The sequence below is a fragment of the Castor canadensis genome, chromosome 15 (genome assembly GCF_047511655.1).
Source record: "Castor canadensis chromosome 15, mCasCan1.hap1v2, whole genome shotgun sequence".
NCBI classification, from domain to species: Eukaryota; Metazoa; Chordata; class Mammalia; order Rodentia; family Castoridae; genus Castor; species Castor canadensis.
This window is the reverse complement of record NC_133400.1, coordinates 71,120,653-71,142,748: the sequence shown is the minus strand read 5'-3', so window position 1 is coordinate 71,142,748 and position 22,096 is coordinate 71,120,653. Positions and strand designations below refer to the sequence as shown.

The 22,096-nt window shown below is 36.4% G+C and overlaps 1 protein-coding gene and 1 pseudogene across 15 annotated transcripts in view; both read right to left on the bottom strand.

The window, feature by feature from the left end:
• Abi1 (abl interactor 1) overlaps window positions 1-22,096 on the bottom strand; it is a 98,988-nt gene that overhangs the window by 34,465 nt on the left and 42,427 nt on the right. The gene's annotated exons all lie outside the window — the stretch shown is intronic.
• LOC141417748 (small nucleolar RNA SNORA51) lies at window positions 8,691-8,800 on the bottom strand (annotated as a pseudogene).

Sequence of the window (22,096 nt, the reverse complement as noted above, 5' to 3'; positions counted from 1 at the left end):
GGGGGCACCAATCGTAAACAACACATTCTTTATAGACACACAGACTCTATACGGAACGTGCAGCTTTGGAAGACTTCCAAACATTAACTTGCCTCCCTCCAAAAAATGTGGTGACTTGTAAATCAGGTGGTCATCAGAGACCTCCAAATGTTTGTAAGGAAGCACCGCTAATAGATTGTGTACTTCACAGACAACTGTGATTTCTCTAAAGTAAGGCTTTTCTTAAGGGGAGGGGTTCCCACAAGGAAAATAAAGTTAATCATGTGCATTCTGGGGCAGTTATTTCTACAATGTAAGTCATCCAATTAGGCTTGCAATATGCCCCAGACTTTGGCTGAAGCAACCAATGACATCACCTTGGCCCTAAAGGCATCCAGTCAGTTTCAACTCAGCAGCCAGGATTGTTACGGATGATAGAATAGCCCTAACTCTTACTCCTTGCAAGACAAGGCCAAATTTTTGTGTGCAATATATTCTGCAGTACCTAGGTTAATGCCGTAGGCCAAATAGAAAAACGTACAGAAACTTAAAAGAGAAAGCCACCTGAGCTCTTGGCTCTCTAAGGTAGACCTTAATGCTTCCTTGCATTTGTTCAGCTAGCTAGGTCTGAAACCATGGGGAGCATAATTGAGGTCATGATGGCAATTGGCCTCATCCTGATACCCTGTGGATAGTGACCTCAATTAAAAGGTCTTATAAGACAAAGAATCTGGCCCCAGCCTCTGCTGTAATGATTAATCAGTGACCAATGAAGTTGCCTAACCATAGGAAATTTTACCAGAAGTCAAGAAGGTACAGAGAAGAGGGGTGAATATTGTTGGTAGGCAATTAATTATACTTGAATCTGTCATGCTTCTGTATATCTTATGAGTGGAGTTATTGACTATAGTTCCATGCTAGCTTCTTAAAGTATGTTTCTATAGGAAATAGTCCTGAAGTGTAGAAATAATGTATCCCTTAGGAGCAAAGTCCATGTATTATCAAGTATACTAAAGATGTCAACTCCCTACAGGCCAAAGATCAGGGAGGCTTACTGACCACTGTAAAAGTCTGGGCTCCCTAACCTAGAAGTACCTCTCCTGAATGGATTACAATACAGATGAGGAGGGCTGGGCAGAATGGCTCAAGTGGTAGAGCGCCTGCCTAGCAAGCATAGCAAACATGAGGCTCTGAGTTCAAACCCCAGTACCATCAAAAAAAAAAAAAAAAAACAACAGTAGAGGTACCACTCAGGATCCTCTATGGAGCTGAGAGCTTGACAAACTGGCACATTGTGCTCTTCTCATGAGTAAAGTACTGTGTTTCTGACCCCTAAGTCTTGTGTCTTCCACTTGCACCTATGTAACTGTGGCAGACTAACTTAGTCTTCATGGAGGACAAAATCACAGATACCTGAGACCTCAAAACAACTTTTTTGTGTGTGTGGTGCTGGGGCTTGAACTCAGAGTCTACACTTTGAGCCCCTCCACCAGCCCTCTTTTGTGATGGGTTTTTTCAAGACAGGGTCTCATGGGACTACTTGCCTGGGGCTGGCTTCGAATCCTGTTCATCCTGATCTCTGCCTCCAGAGTAGCTAGGATTACAGAAATGAACTACACCCGGCCTCAAAACAACTTTTGATTGGGTTTGTGTCTGTTAATCTTGGCGGTACTGAGGTGTGAACTCAGGACATCACACTTGGTAGGCAAGCACTCTCACCACTTGAGCCACTCTGCCAGCCCGGCGCATTCAAAACAACGTTTATAATGAAACAATTCACATCTTCTTACCACCTTTGCTCAGTAATTGAGGGTCATCTGATACAGTCACTGATGTTGTAAAATATAAACAACTTTTCCTGTTTTTTAGAATGCCTCAAAGGGCTGACAAATAGTAAGAGCACCTGCCTAGCAAGCATGAGGCCCTGAGTTCAAACCCCAGTACCACCAAAACAAAACAAAAAAAGAAAAACAAAATGCCTGTACTTTTTTTTTTAACTTTTTTTTTTTATGAGTTGCTGAGGATTGAACTCAGGGCCCTGCACACAGTAGACAAGTGCTCTACCACTACATCCTCAGCCCCAACACCTATAAGAGGTTCAGCGCAAGTTTAACCAGTACAAATTTTAGCTAAATTCTGATTGGCATGGAATTAAGTTTAGGAATCCACAACTACATAGAAGAGAAAATAATAAGATTTTATTGGATTGTGAAAAGATTTTATTGGAAGGTAAAAAGATGGACCAAATCACCTTGGTTTTCTTCTTCCTCCCTTGAATTTACTGTTTCTTTTGCAAGGTCATTTTACAGGGTTAGTCTTAGGCACTTTTATCTTTGTAACTTCATCCACATTCAAGCTGAAGCTGACATTTATACACACATAAATTTTTCATTTGTTTGTTTTTTGAGACGGGGTCTGATTATATATCCCAGGCTGACCTCAAATTCAAGTACTGGGATTACAGGACTCAGGCACCACACCTGGACGTAAACTTTTCTGTATCTATTAAATTCTCTCCTCTGGCTGTAGATGTATATGTAAAACTGACAGTACGCTACAATATTTCAATGATGTATCAAAGTGAATGTGCCCCAAATCGAACACCTAAGCCTACTCAACCCTATTTTCAATGTTTCTTCTGCAGTTCTATTGTTATATTAATAAATCTTGTCACAGTTCCCTTTAAAAAAAACAGAAATCTTTTTATCTAGGGTTTTCAACACTTCAGTTTTAAGTTGCTATTGTCTTTCACTTCAGTTACTGCATTAACCTTCTAATTGGTCCACTTCATCCAATTTGGTCTTTTCAATCTGTTCTCATATGGTGTAACCATGTAATCTTTATCAAAAAAGACCAGAGAGAAAGCAAATTGAAAAAAAATTCTTTTTATCACACTTGCTAAGACCCTACCTATTACCACAGCATCCCACGTAGTCTCCAAGAGAACTCAAAATTGCTTCAGTTCTTTCACTATGTTTCTTAAACATCATGAGGTCCACAACTTTCCTTCTGAAAATCTTCTTTTTCTCACCCCTTCTAGCTGCAGAGTGCCTGCTCTACAAGCGTGAAGCCCTGAGTTCAAACCCCAGTCCCACAAAAAAGAAAAACAAAACAAAACAAAACGCAGGGCATTCTCACCCTTCCTACTTCCCTCACAAACTACAGAAGTATTCAGAACACTATTTCAAATTACTTGAAAAATTCTTCTCTGTGTCTCCTTCCTCCCCATTCTCCCAATTCTGAATCACAGAAGTCCAAATCACAACCTGTCCAGCAATGCACAACCCTCCATATGCCAGGAGAGCAAATGAAGTGAGTAGGAGGAAGGAAACAGGTTTGAAATATTTTTATAATAACAGCATGCGTATGTTCACCAAGTGACAGTTTTTTCAGTGAGCATAATTCTTTCTCATACTTGAATTTCCCTACTTTCAGACTTTTCTTTAGATAACAAAAGCAGCAGTTTGAAATAAAGGAAAAGAATTTTTAATCTTAATATACTAGAGATAATCCTAGCTAAGAGGACGCTAGAGCAATCTTTAGATCCACTAGTTCAAAAAATGCAAAAGTATGCAAATTTGAAACTGGAAAACTCAGATTTGAATACTGGCTCTGTAGGTTAACTGTTATGTAATTTCATTTAAGGTTAATTTCATTAATCTTAATTTCATTAAGATTCCATTTTCAACTGGACATGATGATGCAAACCTACAATCCCAACATTTGGGAAGTGGAGACAGGAGGAACTCAATTGAGGCCAGTGGGATAGACAGAGAACCTGCCTCAAGGGGGGAAAAAAAGATTCCATTTTGCTAGGGCTGGGGATGTAGCTCAGCAGTGGACAACGTGCCTGTCATGCACAAGGCCCTGGGTTCAATCTCTAGCACTTACCACCCCAACCCCCACCGAAAAAAAGATTTTCATTTTGCTTATATAAATGGAGATGGGATAATAGAATCCTCAACACTGCTAGAGATAAAAGGCACTCAAGAACTTTTATCAAATCTTATTAATCAAGCTACCCAATCTATAACCCCACAATTAGGATAAGCTATTTCTAAAATATTATTATGAAAACCTGGACATACACATTATGTATTAGAAATACGATGAATGTAAATTATGTTCAAATCTCTAGTTTTGCCACCAGCAATGTAATTTTGGAGAACTCCCCAGAGCCAGTATAGTAGGTATTAAGGTTCCAGAAGCTTAACTCAATGATTTCAAGGTGAACAAGTCTTATAGATATCAGAAGCACCAACTTGAGAAAAGATAGAAACCCAAAGGCACGTTCTGATAAAGACATACATGATAACTCTGTACCTGAGGGAGCAATTACAAAGTCAAAATAAATATATACAATACAAATTTGGAAGTAAAAGAATGAACATGTATGGAGGGAAACACCTTTTAAGTATTAGTACATTTCTGAAGACATTCTATAATTCAAAACCTAAGTTTAACAAAGGAGTGCTTTCATTTACTGTCTAATCAACAAATGACAAAACAGTGTAAAAACACCCTTGTTCAGTTTTCAAATTATGCAGTGGTACACAAATATTTTTAGTTTGAAGGAAGTCTTCACATTTTAAAAATAATTTTCTGAATTTTATTCACATTTTATATTGCTTTTTTACCACATAAAACGAAACTACTGCAAATGGGCTGGTAACAAAGACACAGTTGTAGTACAAGTAAGGCTTTTGAATTTGGGCAATACAAGGACTGGAAGCATGGCTCAAGCAGTACAGCACCTGCTTTGCAAGTGCAAAGCCCTGAGTTCAAACCCCAGTCCCACAAAAAAAAAAAAAAGTTTGGGTAATGTAGAAAGCATAACCTAAGGCATATCACAACTAGAAAATTCTTTTGACACGCTCAATAAGAAGAAATTATATCAAGAGTTGTTAATGATGCTAAGATTATCTTATGGTAATCAATCAAAATATTTTACTCATAAAAGTTAATCACAAAAATATAAGACAATCAGCAAAAATATTAAACAGAAGACAAAAGAACAGAAATATTCTATCCACAAAAATTAGAACACACCCTGAAACCTCCTCTATTCAATTATAGTTTGCTTCTAGTTATTAATATGGGAGAAAGAATAAGAAAATAGTAAAATAGGAACTTAAAAGAGAAATCTAAAATTTTAAAAAATTATGTGACCTTCAAAAATAACACACTCCCACTACACAAAACCAAATACACTCACTTTCCTACTTCCATACAATGCAGTATTGAAGCCAAAACTTCCCAAATTGGTCTGCATCTTCAATGCATCCCAATAAAAGACCCCAAGTTTTCCATGGTTTCAAAATGTGTAAGGGCAAAAGAGGAAGAAAGGATATGACATGACTGAAAAAAAAATTAGACGGGAGAGGGATAACTTGCCTATTAAGATTCATTATGAAGCCATAATAAATAAAGCTAGTGTTCTTCTTGGGGTCTGGGAGGGCGGGAACAGTAGAGGAGTTTGAACTCTAGCTTGCATTAGGCAGCCACTCTACCACTTGAGCCGAGTCCCCAGCCCAAGACTAGTGATCTTACATCAAGTAAATTGACCTATACAAAATGAAAGAGATGAGGCTTATAAGCAAACTTAGTATCTTACATTTATGCACAGTGGAAAAATATGTTACTCAATTACAGCAACTAGAATATCACAGAAAGAAAAACCATGTGGCATGGTGGCACACACCAGTAATCCTAGCTACTCAAGAGGCTAAGGCAGGAGGATCTAGAGTTCAATGCCAGTCTATGCAAAGTTAAGGAGAATGTATCTCAAAAAAGGACTGGGGGGTATTGCTCAAGTTGACAACAGTGCTTGCCTCGCTGACAGGAAGCCCTGCATTCAATCCCCAGTACTGCATACACCTCCCAAAAAAAACCTACTATGAAAAAGCTGTCTATATGCAATACAGATAAATCAAAAATTATAATATTGAATTTTTAAAATGCAAACTATGGTGGGCAGCATATGATTCCATTTTATGAATCCCAAACACGAGAAAAATTAGACATTATGTGTGGGGATACACATATATGTGATTAAAAAAAATCAATGGCAAAGAATGATAACCATTTCCTTCAGGGTATGGAAAGAAGCATATGGGTAGAAGATAAAGAATTGGTCATTTTTAGTTCTTAATGTTGGTGGTAAATTCACAGATGATTGTTTTTTATTGTTATAGATAACATACTTATTCTTTTGAAGGAATTAAGTATAAAGTAATTATTTAGAAGTCTTAAACCAGGCACCGGTGGCTCATGGCTGTAATCCTAGCTACTTAAGAGGCTGAAATTGGAAGGGTCATGGCTAGAAGCCAGACTGAGCAAATAACTGGAGACACCCCTGTCTCCAAAATAACCAAAGAAAAATGGACTGGACGCGAGGCTCAAGTCCAAGCCATAAAGCACCTGTTTTGCAAACATGAAGCCCTGAGTTCAAACCCAAGCCCCACCAAATAATAAAGTCTTAAATTGTATGCAAAGTACGAACAGAATATTCTTGGAGCAGGGCTGGGAGGTGTAGCTCAGTGGTGGAACTCCTGCCTAGCATGCATATGTATGAGGCCGGGCTGGATTTGACTCTGACCATGGGGTGCGGTGGGGGTAGTGTCCTGACAGCATCAAAAAAGTCTACCGAAGAAAAAGACAATTAAAAAAAAAAAAGCTCTACAAAAGAAACCTCATTTTAGCCAGTCATATTTGATAGGTTCAAGAAAAGAAAGCAGAGGGGGAAAGGAAAATCCAAGCAAAGATGACAGCTTAAGCAAAGGCAAAGAGCCATGAAAATAAAAGGTAAAAGAGCATGGATAAAAATAAGTTGAAATCTATTCTTAGTCAAAGTTACAGGCAGCACTATTGAAATTAGGAAACCAATCCTGACAATTTATTATTTCTTATTCAGTTTTTCACTAATACATACAATTACACAAATGAATGGAGCATCATATGTTTTGACATGTATAAACTGTATAATTGTTTTATTCATTTATTCCTATGTGCATACATTTTTTGGGCCACCTCTCCCAATTGTATAATTTAACGTTTATAATTTCTCTATGATGAAAACTTTTAAAATCATTTCTTCTAGTTTTTTTTTAAATACATAGTAAAATGATGTTATCCACATTCACTCTAAAAATACATAGTAAAATGAAGTTGCCCACAGTCACTCTATCTTTCAATAATACCCAGGAACTTCTCCACTGATCAACTAATAAGTTTTTTTTTGCACAGGGTCTTACTATGTAACTTAGGCTGGCCTGAAACTCGACATCCTCTTTCCTCGGCCTCCTGAAGCCTGGAATCACAACTCAGTTCCTCAAGCTTGCTAGGCAGGCACTCTACCTTGTTAGCCACATTCCAGTCCTTTCTTTTGTCTTTAATTATTTTCAGATAGGGTTTCATGTTTTTGCCCAGAGCCTCCTGAAACAACGATGCTTCCAATATCTGTCTCCCAAGTAACTGGGATTACAAACATGAGCCACTGCACCCGGCTGACAATTTCTTTTTAAAGGATCAAAGAAGAGGCCCTTTATAAATAAAAGCAGATTGGAAACTGGGTAAATAAAATGTGTGGCAAAAAATGATTAAAATATCCCCAAATCAATTCTATTTAGAGGAAAACATTATTTTCTAAAGTAAACATGGAAACAAAATGCTAAATTTCACAAATAGACAAGATTTTATAATTATCTCTTATTATTTAAAATTACAGCATAGAAACATGTTGTTTTTATTCTTTCTTTCCCTCATCACTTTTGGGGGAAAAAAGGAACACATATGCTTCTTAAAAACCTCTTCCAGAAAAACCTGTCCTAATTATCAGAAGACAGAAAGGCAGGCAGGAAAGAAGAATGACACAGCAACACCACTTACCATTTTATATACTTTCTACAATATGTTATTTTTAGAAGGATTACTATCCTTACAACTGCCATTATAGCTCTTTGATTTCAAGCAAAGAGCCTTCTACATAAATGAAAACACAATAAATGTTTTCTGTTTTAAATAATGAAAATCAAAATACTTTTGCCCCAAATAGAAAAGGAGAGGGGTTGGAAAAGTATAAAAGAGCCCTGAGACAAACTACACAGAGAAAGCCTTCACCAAGAGAAAGACTATCTTTGTCTGTCACTGCTTATTTGGACCAGACTTTGGAAATGGCCCTATGCCCAAAATTCTGTGCTACAGAGCTCTGTTTAATAAGCTTCTTAAAACAAGGTCCCATCAACTTCGAAGTTAACTTCATTCAGAATTACATACACACGTAAGAAAAGATGAGTTGCAAGATCAGACTATGGTGGAAAATGTAATGTAAAACACATGAATCAGAATTATTCCGAAACATTTTATGCTGGGAAAAATTGGACATTATTAACACTTTGGCTTGTGCTTAATTTTTCAGCATCAACCAATAACATTTTTACGTCTCTTCCCCATCTGTTCAACAATGTAAGACAAAGTATAGAATAGTTCCACAATAATTATATGAAGTTCATCTAAAAAGAAATTTCTGTGCTTAATTTAGTGATAACCATTTTTGATCTAAACATATCTAAGCTAAGTATGAACTTTTTTTTTTCTTTTCTTTTTGATGGTACTGGGTAGAACTCAGAGCCTTGTGTTTGCTAGGTAGGTGCTCTACCACTTGAACCACTCTGCCAACCCTAAATACGACTTATTTTGTCCCTCCCCTCACCCCATATCTTCCCATTCAAAAACAATTGAGGTGTACATGGTGTTTACTTTTCCTTCCCTTTATCTATATGGTCAGTGTAAGAACACAGCCTGTTGTAAGCACCAGGAGGCCCTAAATATGAACTTTTATGAGAATAACAAACCAGCTTATTTCTTAAATATCAGTTCATGAGTTTGTACTTATTCTTTAACCTACTACTCCATACCTAAGAATTAATACTTTCTGTAATATTTCCTGTTCCTTCCATCTTAAAAAGATATTTAACATATATACATGGAAATTCCCTGTGTAGCGATCTTAAACAAACAAAAATGTCATCTTTTCTTCTTTTACAAAATTGGAGAACAGGAGGGCAGAACAGGTACTGCATGGGGAGGGTTGGTACCAGTGGGAGGGGAAGAGGTGGGGAAAGGGTGTGGAAGGGTGAATATAGTGCAAATACTGTGTACACATGAATGTAAGTGGAAAAATGATACCTGAAACTATTCCAGGAATGAGGGGGAGAGTGGAATAAGGGAGAATAGTGGAGGGAGTGAATTCAAGTATGATATATTTGACATACAGTAAGAACTTTTGTAAATGCCACAATATACCCCCACACACAGCACAAAATTAAAAAGTCCCCAAAAAAGATATTTTAATTTCTCTAGAAATATCAGTTTAATTTAATGACTAAAAAGTTGACTCTACCTAGAAGCTGAAGCAGGGGAATCACAAGTTCAAGGCCAGACCCTGTCCCAAACAAACAAACAAACAAACAAACAAAAATTTGATTCTAGTGCTGGGAATGTGGTTCAGTGATAGAGCATTTCCTCAGCATGCACAAGGCTCTGGATTTGATCCCAAACATTGCAAAAAAACAACAACAAAAAAAAGATGAATTGACTACCATTACTGCATGAATCTGGATAAGTTACTTCACTCATCTGATGATCTCAATTCCCTTAATATAGAGATGAGATCTTAAAACAAACAAAAACCTTTATCAATCTCACACAGGTGTGAGGACTATGTGAGTTCATACATGTAAAAAATTTTCAACGGTATCTGGCATGTGGCATGAACTCAATAAATATTAGCTTTTATTAATATTCCCCCATTCGTGTCTGTGTTTAACTAAGTTTACTTGATATTAAACAGTAAAAGTTTATAGCTAATAATGAATAAAACTGTTATTAGCAATTTTAGAAATTAGGAATTATTAATTCATTTAAAATGTCCCATCTATATTATATACACAGCCAACTGCAAATCAGTTTATCCAAAAAGATTCAAACGTAACACTGAAAGAATTCAGATTATGCACAATAGTAGACCATTCTGAGCCTTCTCATTTCTTTGTTCATCATAGGAGTATTTTGGGTTCTATAATTCTTCTTTGAAGAAATGGCCACAATTGGGTGTGTTTATTCTGAGAGAATATTTTAAAGTACTTCAGATGAAATTTTTGAGAACTGATTACATATTTCTGATATTTCACCAAAATGACTGCTGAAGAAGTCATTTGTATCAATATATTTTTATAAATATTTTTAAGAAGGATATAGGAAAGAACCAGTGAACAAAAACTTCCAATAAATCTTTATTTATTTTTATTTTTTTTCTTTTAGGTGGTACTGGGGTTTGAACTCAGGGCCTCACGCTTGCTAGACAGGTGCTCTACCACTTGAGCCACCCCTCCAGTCCCCAATAGATCTTTAGATATCAAAAAGCAAATGGAAATAAGGCAGAAGAAGCTAGCCCCTAAAACACCTGCATACAGCAAGGCAAAAGAAACAATAACCCTGAGAGGCTAACAATTTGGAAATACCAGGTTCTATAAAGTCTACAAAAGTGAAGAACAACTAAAACCTCAACTTGCAATACAGTAGACCCTTGGGAACTGCCATTGAAGAAAACCCACAAATGCGCAGGATGCAGAGAATTCAGTACTGTACTGTAGATTCATTTTTCCCACAACCTTGCCCAACTTTTACTACAGACATACTGTCTTTCAACACATCTCAAACTTTCACTTTATCATTTCAATTAAGCACATTCAGTTTTGCCTTCCTTTCTGGACACCATTTGCTTTTAGGAAGCAATTTTTCACAAAATTAAGAGCAGAGAAACACTCAGCAAACCACACAATGATTTCAACACCACTGATGATAACTAGACTGAGAGTTTCTCCACATCGATAGACTGTAAGAATCTAAATTTTTCTTTTTAAAATATATTTACTTTTTTTTTTTTTTTGTGGTACTTCATGCTTACTAGGGAGGCCCTTTACTGCTTGTGCCAAGCCTCCCTAGTAAGACTTTTTGCACTGATTATTTTGGAGATAGAGTGTCACTTTTAGATCCAGGCCAGTCTGGACTGCAATCCACCTATTTTACTCTCTCCCTCCCCATAGGCAGGATGAAAAGCACGCACCACCATACTCAGCCTTTTCTGTTCAGATGGGGTCTCATAAACTTTGTGCCCAAGCTGGCCTTAAATCAATACATTGGTACTTGTCTTGAAATAACGTATTTTGACTGCACTTGTTCAAAACTACATGTAATAAATTCATCAATAAGGCAGGCTTACTGTTATCAGGGTTCTCATCAAGCTGGCTCACAAAGTCTATTCTAAGCTACAGCTGGTCATAAGCATTTTGCATCTAAATGTTTTGCAATAGTACAGATTTGATGAGATACATTATAACTAGAGGTGTAATTCTTAGCTTATCAGCTGATTTATCATCAAAAATTATATAAACCACATCCATACAATGTTGGAAGAATAACTTCTTCAGCAGTTGTGTGAGGAATACTTACAAAATAAAAATGAGAACTTGTATGTGGAAGAATAAAAGTAAACACATTAATAAAATAAGAATTCAGTTCATCAAAAAGAAACTAAGGACAAGAAAACTCTTGAAATTTAAAAAGAAGAGTAAAAATTTACAATAAATAGGAAAAGAGGTATAAAGGAGAATGATGGAGGGGGTGAATTCAACTATGATATACTGTAAAAACTTTGGTAAATGATACAATGTACCCCCCAGTACAACAATAAAAACATTCAAAGAAAAATAATAACAAACAATAGACACACTGGACTGCAAAGTTGAGCAAGTCTCCCAAAGAGATGAAAAATGAGATGAATGGAAAACAGTACTAAAATCTTAATCCGAACATCCATTATCCAAATGGAACAACAAAAGAACAGAGAATATGGCAGAAGAAATCATCAAAAGAAGTACATTACATTCCAGAAATATAGTAGTGTATCTCCTGAACAAAACAGCCTTCCAAGTACCAACATAATATACTTTTAAAAAATGAATACCAAATTATGTCCCTGTGAAATTTGAAAACACCCATCTTAAAAGAGTAAATATTCTAAAAGTTTCCAAAGAGAAGTTACATACAAAATACTTAGAGTCCTCCAGACATCATGGTGCACATATGTAAACTGAGTACTGAGATAGTTGAGGCAGGATGGTCATGAGTTCGAGACCAACCTCAAAAACAAAAACAAAAATGTTGAGGCAAAAGGGGTTTGTTTGTTTATGGCTGGGTTTTTTTGTTTGTGGTACTGGGGTTTGAACTTTGGGCTTCATGCTTGCTAGCCAGGCACTCTACTACTTGAGTCATGCCTCTAGGCCTGCAGCATCTTTTTTTGAAATTTTTAGTCCAATGCTACATAGGAGAATATACAGAAAGAATAGGAAGAAGGAAGGACTAAATCTCAGAGCAGAAAACATGAACAAGGCTGCAACTACTTTGTAGGAATATATTGGCCCTAAGGAACTTGCCACATGGCGACCAAATAAAAAAACATTCAAGCTTGCATAACGTGGAAAGTTAGAACTAATAGGGCAAAAAGAACTTTGCTGATGTGATTAAGGATCTCGAGATAGGGCAGATTATCCAAGATTACTGGAGTGGGTCAAATGAAACCACAAGGGTCCTTAGTAAATGAAAGAGGAAGGCAAAAGGGTAAGCACTAACCAAAGTGAAAAAGACGCAATAGCCATTGCTGATATGAAGATGGAGAAAGGAGCCAGGAGCCAAAAAATGCAGACAGCCTGTAGAAGCTGATAAAAGGCAATAAAAGATTCTCCCTTACAACATTCAAAGGGAATATAGCCCTACCCATGTATTAATTTTAGTTCAGTACAGCCAATTTCAGACTTCTGACCTTCAGAACTGTTAAGATAATAAAGTTGTGCTGTTTTAACCCACTAAATTCATGAATTTGTTACAAAAACAATAGAAAACTAATGTACACATGGGAGCAATTATCCTAGAAATATAACTGATTTTCATGAAGTTCTTAGATTCAAAAGTCTTGAACTGATGTTTAGAACACTTAGCAGAACAGAGTACACCTTCAGCTTTACCAATGGTGTATCCCACAGGCTGCTCAGACTTCAAAGTTGAGATCTTAAAATGAGTTCAAAAAGTTTATAAAACAAACAAGGGGCCGGGTGCCAGTGTCTCACATCTGTAATCCTAGCTACTCAGGAGGTAGAGATTTAGGAGGATTGAGGTTTGAAGCCAGCCCAGGCAAACAGTTTGTGAGACCCTATCTTGAAAAAAACCAACGCAGACAGTACTGGCAGAGTACTAGAGTTCAATTGATAGAATATCTGCCTAGCAAGCATAGCAAGCATGAGGCAGAGTTAGTTCAAATCCCAATGCTGCAAAAAAAAAAAAAAGTCAGCATACATACACATGTGCACACAAATGCATGCATGCACACAATAAAGCCTCCAAGACAGTGAGAGAAAAGAAATGGATAACATGAGTAGAAAACACAAAATAATGATTCATTTAATTTCAAATACATCAAGAACTATGTTAAATGGAACAACAATAAATGCCCCATTAAAAGAAATATTTTTAATTCATTTATATACCCAGAAGAGACTAACGTTTTTTTAAAAGCTGCAGGCAAAAGAAGGAAAAACATGTTATTATGTAGCATATAAATGTAACAGCATCAAGATAAACAGTATCAAGATAAACTATAGCTGGTGGGGTGGCTCAAGTGGTAGAGCGCCTGCCTAGCAAGTGTGAGACCCTGAGTTCAAACCCCAGTAACGCAAAAGAATAAAAATTAAAAAAAGATAAACTATAATCAAAAAGGATTTTGACAGGCAAAGTGTTTAATCCACATTAATTTGATATTTTGTCAAAAAAGTACTTTCAAAGAACAAGTCTAGTGCTTCACAAAGCAGTAGAGAAGCTACTAGTTGGGGCAGGGGTGGGAGTGATTGAAACAAATGAACACATGCAACTACACATAAAACTGCAGGAGGCTAAAATGGAAACCAGCGAAAAGAAGAAACAATCTAAAAATAGGCTTAGAATAGTGGTTCTGACAGTCTCATTTGGATTTTCAAATTGTTTCAGGGATAAAACAAAGATAAAATGTTGTATAATTTGGTTTTTAACCAAAAGAACTATTTTAAAAAATAAGTTCTGTCATAACTAAACATTTATGCCTTGGAAGTTTTCAAGTGCCACCGAAAATTCAGAAGCCACAGGTGGGTGGCTTCTATCAGAAATGAACTTAGCCAGGCATTGTTGGCTCACGCCTGTAATCCTTGCTATTTAGGAGGCTGAGATCAGGAAGATGGAGATTTGAGGCCAGCCTAGGCAAATAATTCATGAGACCCCCATCTCCAAATTAACCAGAGCAAAATGTACTAAGTTATGGCTCAAGAAGTAAAGTATCTGCTAAGTTCAAACCCCAGTCCTGCCCCCTACCCAAAAATTGGGCAAATTATAGCAAAGTAAATTGTTCCTGATTAGTTGGATAAAAATCCCAATGACAGTAAATTTTGTTGGTTTCTTACAAAATATTTTTAGAGATGTTATGCCTTGATGTGCATGCCAAGTTCTTCACAGATTTTCTGTAGCTTTAGATCAGATACTCAAGTCTCCAAAGTAAAAACACATACAAATTCAGTGGAGAATCCATCAGGTCCTAGACTTTTCTTCTTTGCTGCTTCAGTTTCATCGTGTGTTATAAATCTGTTTGGGTGATTAACATTCTCTTGGTTCAATTTTGATGGTCATATGTATCTAGAAATTTGTCCATTTCTTCTAGATTTTCCAATTTATCTGAATATAGGTTTTCAAAGAAGTCCCTAATGATTCCCTGGATTTCCTTGGTGTTTGCTGTTATCTCCCCCTTTTCATTTCTGGTTTTATTAATTTGGGTCTTTTCCTTCCTTATTTTAGTCAGAATTGCCAGGGGTTAATCTTGTTTATTTTCTCGAAGAAAAATTTCAATTTTATTGATTCTTTGTATGGTTTTTTTGGTCTCTATTTTGTTGACTTCAGCCCATATTTTTACCATTTCTCTCCTTCTGTTTGTTTTGTGTTTAGCTTGTTCTTGTTTTTCTAGGAGTTTGAAATGCAACATTAGGTCATTTATTTGAAATCTTTTTGTGTTTTTTAATATATGCACTCATGGCTATAAACTTTCCCTTTAGCACTGCCTTTGCTGTGTCCCATAGGTTCTGATAGTTTATGTGTTTTCATTTTATTAAATTCTAGGAACTTTTTGATTTCCTCCCCTATGACCCACTGATTATTGAGCAACATGTTGTTCAGCCTCCAATTGTTTGCATATTTTCTGCTGTTCCTTTTTTTGAATTCTAGTTTTATTGCATTGTGGTCAGACAGTATGCAGGGGATTATTTCAATTTTCTTGTATTCGTTGAAACTTGCTTTGTGCCCTCACATATGGTCTATTTTGGAGAAAGTTCCATGGGCTGCTGAGAAGAAAGTATATTGTGCTGTTATAGGACAGAACACTCTGTAGACATTTGTCAGGTCTATTAGATCTATGGTGTCTTTCAATTCTACAATTTCTTTATTTTTTTTTTTGTCTAGACCTATATATTGGTAGTAAAGGAGTATTAAAGTCTCCCACTATCACTGTTTTGGGGTCTATCTGTGATTTTAAGTCCGTCAGTGTATGCTTAATGAAGTTGAGTACACTGACATTAGACAGATGTAAGTTGATAACTGTTATTTCCTAGATAAGAGGAGATGAACCAACTGGGGTTGTAATACATATATATGCATGGAAACTTCACAAAGAAACTCCCTGTGTAGCTATCTTTATCTCAAACTAGCAAAAACGTTATGTTTTTCTTTTTGTCTTTTATTTTCTACAAAATCGTAGAACAAGAGAGCAGAACAGGTCCTAGAGGGTGGGAGGGGGTAAGTGGCAGGGAAGGGGGTAAGAGAATGAATACAGTGTAAATAATGTGTACACATGTATGCAAATGCAAAAATGATACCTGTTGAAACTGTTCCAGCAATCGGTGGAGGGGTGAATTCAAGTATGATTTATTTGATACAGTGTAAGAACCTTTGTAAATGTCACACTGTACCCCCACCCAGCACAACAATAAAGGGGGAAAAATGGATGGAATTGGAAAAAAGATTTATAATATAAACAACAACAAAAAAACTGACAATGGAAGTGGTTTTAAAGTGGTGAACTATTATCTTTTAAAAGGCATCTTTAAGAGCTAGGGCATGGCTCAAATGATAAGAGCACCTGGGCCTAGGAAGCATGAGGCCTTGAATTCAAACTCCAGTACCACTGAGAAGAGGATGGGAAAGGAGGGACGGAGGGAGGATCCTTTTCCTACAAAGGTATTGGAATACCTTGCAAACTTAAGGGAATTTAAGAATTACATCATCGGGCTGGTGGAATGGCTCAAAACAGTAGAAAAACCTTGCCTGCCTAGCAAGGGTGAGGGCGAGTTCAAACGCCTGTACTGAGGGTGGAAAAAAAAAAAATGAATGTTAGGGTAGCAATGTACCAATGTTAATTACCTGACTTTGATAACTGTGTTGTAATTATACAATAGAATGTACTTATTTCTAAAACATACACATCACAGTAATAAGTGTTAAAGGGAACCTGGTACCAAAATATTATTTTCCAAATGCTCAAAGCAAAAAGTCTTGTCCTGTTCTTGCAACTTTTAATCTTACAAGTTCAAAACTGTTCCCCCAAAATGTTTTGAGTCAAAAACATTAATTTTACTAGTTATAAATATAAATATAGGCCTTTTTTAAAAAGCACAATTTCAGGGATATTTAGCAAACAATGTTCCATCAGTCTGTGGAGAAACATAATAAGGTATCTCTAAAAAAGAGAACATACTTACTTATTTTATTTTTCACCAAAAATAAAAAAAAGAGGATGGCATCATGCAAAACTATGAAGACTTCTAATGGCCCTAAACTCTGGAGCATAATCCTCCAAAGAGATGCTATAATCTTCTACTCTTTCATTTGTTGAATAACTGTCATGTATCTATTCATACATGTTAGATACTGGGAATATAGAAATGACCACGACAAACTACCTATGGATAGCAGATATGGCATAATTAGACAAATAACTACATAGTTCAAGTAATAAATGCTATGAAGTAATAAATGTTATGAAGAGGAAGTATAGGATGCTATTAAAAAGTTAACAGAGAATCTTAATATGTGTATAGGTAGGAGGCAGGTCAGAAACAGAAATAAATAAAAGGATAAGACCTAAAGAATGAGTGGGAATTAGGTAGGTGAAATATGTCTGGAAATAATATGTGCCTACACACTGACACGGGAGAATCTTTCAATCTCAATTTCTCTCTCTCTTCTCTGCTCACCCCCAGGGACTGAACTCAATGCCACCACTGAGCTACACCCAGCCCATAACCCTATTTCAAATCAGCTCTTAAAGAGAATCACAACATATACTATAAATAGCAAAAAGAACAAACAGCACTGTCGTACCTAAAGCGGGAAGAGAGTAATTTAAAATCTCACCAGCTGGACCTTCTGTTTACCTAAGCGATACAGCAAAAGCAAAAATAGGTAATTTCTTAAGAAAGAGAAGATAGTATCACAAATACTATATGATGGGATATATTAGCCAGACTTCAATCAGAAACTGATGAAATTTCCCAATTAAGATCATTCGCACAGCATTTACGTACAAACAAAACAAATACAAAAGAATAGTAAAGGGTAGAAAGATGCATGGAAGACACAAGAACTAGTGCTAGCAACAGGAGTAACATTTCTAAATTTAAAATGATAAGAGGTAGGAGAGATTATAGGAATATGGAAGAGAAACTCACATAAAGGGCCACCTTGAGGGGAGCAGTGACCTGTCTTGAGACATAAGCGGGAGTATCACAGGGAAAAAAACAGGAAAATAAATATTCTGAGCTTTCCTTCCTTACTGCTTCTGTTATCTGCCTTTGTTACAGTCTGGGTGAACTCTGAAACCTAAAATCACTGATGTCCTCTGACATAATCCGTACAACTTAATTTCCCAGGGAAAGACCATGGGATAAGCCAGTAGAAAACAGATCAAACAGAAGTTATCTGTCACATAGTGGTTATCTGTTATGTAGTGGTATGTGCAAAAGTACAGCAAGATCAAGCCTGGTATGAGTGTGAGTATGGAAAGGCTTCCATAAGGTAGAGACTATTAAGCTTCAGTCTAAAGAGTAAGTAGGAGTTAAGCAAAGGAAACAGGAGTAGCAGATGCTCCAACACAAGACACTAGTCACTGCTGGAACAGTAAGTAAATTAGGATGTTTGAAGCACAAAATACATGGCAAAAACTCAAAGCTAGAGAGGCAAAGGGAAACAAAATCATTCTTGCTTCAATACCATGGATACAATCTAGCCTTTACACTCAAGGCAAAGTTTTAGGATTGACAGAACATCATCTGATAGAAGTGGAATGAGTTTTTAATAAAATAAGCACAAGAGTTTTTGTTTAGATTTTTTAATATTTGTTTTTTGGTTCATTTTGTTTTTGTTTTTTACATGGCAGAAGTCTGCTCTAATTCTTAGCTGGTCACCTCACAAGAACTGCAGAAAGGCAGAGCAGGAGCATGGAGAACAATGCAAACACTGGTAATACCTAACCACTTCATCTGTTGATCTGATTCCCCAAACTAGCTTTTTCAAGGGACTGGCAAAAATACTCTTAGTGACCACATGAAGTAATCTATTTAAGATTCTGAATGAAATAACTGATAATTCAAATTTTATACTAGGACACATCCATTTTGCTTTGAAATGAATAACCTTCTAAAAACAAAATTAATACCTAGGCTCTATTTACAAAGGACTACAGATTTTCTGAAAGTGCCATATTGATAATTCTCAGGTTTGAGAATCTACTCCTTGCCTGTAGAAACATACTACCGGATACAGTGACACACAACACAAAGTATCATTAAACTTAGTAAATGTGGCTAGTCATTATTACAATTACCTCTAAAGAAAGAACGTAATTAAATAAGCATATACATAAGCTGAATGACAAATTAAGTGCTACAAATTAAAGCAACAAGAATGAGCTCTTCAAAACACTATTAGAATTAGAACAAAGATATCCTTGATGATCCCTACAAAAGCAACATCCAGACAGGAAGGAAAAAAAATGCCAAATCACAATGACTGAGACATGCATATCTTTGGAAGAACTAACATGAGGTAGTCTGTTCAATAATTTGGGTCAAGAGAGAAAAGGAAATATCCAAAAAGGCCTAGCTAGGAAAGCTTATCTTAAATGGGAAAACATCTTTAGATCTAGGGCAAATACAGCAATGTGACTGGACTTGAGTCACATGATAAGCCTTCAGGGTTAATTAAATGGGAAAACATGAAATTGTGTTTAAATGTCGATTAGAGAACAAGAGAGGTTAAATACAAGACAGCAGGAGGGACTCCTGCAGAGTGGCTCACTCAAGTGGTAGAGCTCCTGCCTAGCAAGCATGAGGCCGAGTTCAACTCCCAACACCATGAAATAAAAATAAAAAAGAAAAGAAGGGATGACAGATACACTGACTAATGATGCCAACACTTTATATTCAGGTACTAGACTAAAAGTTCTACATTCAAGTCCTTACTAAATATCTAAGGTCAGCACTATTGTCCCAATTTTGCATATGAAAAAAATTAAACTTAGAGAAGTTGGGTGAGTTGAATAGATCATGGGGAAGAAGCAGGATTCAAACATAGGTCTTTATGACTCCAAAGCTCACCATTCCTTACTGCCTCATTCATTCAACAAATACTTAACAAACTACTTTTTAAGCCTCTCTATTGAGGATACAAGATATGGTCCTTACCTTTAAAGAGTGAGGTAGGGGAGACATACACCTAAAATCAATGATAGAAGTAGGAATACGTTAGGTAGTATTGTACAAAGAAAGCCAGCAACTCTCCCGAGTTGACCAATGAAGACTTCAGATGGTGCTTGTGTTAAGCAGAAAAACAAAAGACAAAAGTGAATTCCAGTTAAGATAAATGCAATGTGGAACAGCAAAATGGCACAAATTTGCACACTGCATTTAGAACATTTCAAGATGGTGAGCACAGTAGAGTATAGTGAGAGTTGGAAGACACCAGATCAAAAAGCCCTTTATGGGAAGAAAAACTGCCAAACACATTTTATGAAGCCACTATTACACTTATCCCAAAACCAGGCAAAGACACCTCCAAAAAGGAGAACTATAGGCCAATCTCCTTAATGAACATTGATGCAAAAATTCTCAACAAAATAATGGCAAATCGAATTCAGCAACACATCAAAAAGATTATTCACCACGACCAGGTAGGCTTCATCCCAGGGATGCAGGGGTGGTTCAACATACGAAAATCAATAAACGTAATAAACCACATTAACAGAAGCAAAGACAAAAACCACTTGATCATCTCAATAGATGCAGAAAAAGCCTTTGATAAGATCCAACATCATTTCATGATAAAAGCTCTAAGAAAACTAGGAATAGAAGGAAAGTTCCTCAACATTATAAAAGCTATATATGACAAACCTACAGCCAGCATTATACTTAACGGAGAAAAATTAAAACCATTCCCTCTAAAATCAGGAACCAGACAAGGATGCCCACTATCTCCACTTCTATTCAACATCGTACTGGAATTCCTAGCCAGAGCAATTAGGCAAGAAGAAGGAATAAAAGGAATACAAATAGGTAAAGAAACTGTCAAAATATCCCTATTTGCAGACGACATGATCCTATACCTTAAAGACCCAAAAAACTCTACTCAGAAGCTTCTACACATCATCAATAGCTATAGCAAGGTAGCAGGATATAAAATCAACATAGAAAAATCATTAGCATTTCTATACACTAACAATGAGCAAACAGAAAAAGAATGTATGAAAACAATTCCATTTACAATAGCCTCAAAAAAAATCAAATACCTAGGTGTAAACCTAACAAAAGATGTGAAAGACCTCTACAAGGAAAACTATACACTTCTGAAGAAAGAGATTGAGGAAGACTATAGAAAGTGGAGAGATCTCCCATGCTCATGGATTGGTAGAATCAACATAGTAAAAATGTCGATACTCCCAAAAGTAATCTACATGTTTAATGCAATTCCCATCAAAATTCCAATGACATTCATCAAAGAGATTGAAAAATCTACTGTTAAATTTATATGGAAACACAAGAGGCCACGAATAGCCAAGGCAATACTCAGTCAAAAGAACAATGCAGGAGGTATCACAATACCTGACTTCAAACTATATTACAAAGCAATAATAATAAAAACAGCATGGTACTGGCACAAAAACAGACATGAAGACCAGTGGAACAGAATAGAGGATCCAGATATGAAGCCACACAACTATGAGCAACTTATCTTTGACAAAGGAGCTAAAAATATACGATGGAGAAATAGCAGCCTCTTCAACAAAAACTGCTGGGAAAACTGGTTAGCAGTCTGCAAAAAACTGAAACTAGATCCATGTATATCACCCTATACCAAGATTAACTCAAAATGGATCAAGGATCTTAATATCAGACCCCAAACTCTTAAGTTGATACAAGAAAGAGTAGGAAATACTCTGGAGTTAGTAGGTATAGGTAAGAACTTTCTCAATGAAACCCCAGCAGCACAGCAACTAAGAGATAGCATAGATAAATGGGACCTCATAAAACTAAAAAGCTTCTGTTCATCAAAAGAAATGGTCTCTAAACTGAAGAGAACACCCACAGAGTGGGAGAAAATATTTGCCAACTACACATCAGACAAAGGACTGATAACCAGAATATACAGGGAACTTAAAAAACTAAATTCTCCCAAAACTAATGAACCAATAAAGAAATGGGCACGTGAACTAAACAGAACTTTCTCAAAAGAAGAAATTCAAATGGCCAGAAAACACATGAAAAAATGCTCACCATCTCTAGCAATAAAGGAAATGCAAATTAAAACCACACTAAGATTCCACCTCACCCCTGTTAGAATAGCCATCATCAGCAACACCACCAACAACAGGTGTTGGCGAGGATGCGGGGAAAAAGGAACCCTCTTACACTGTTGGTGGGAATGTAGACTAGTACAACCA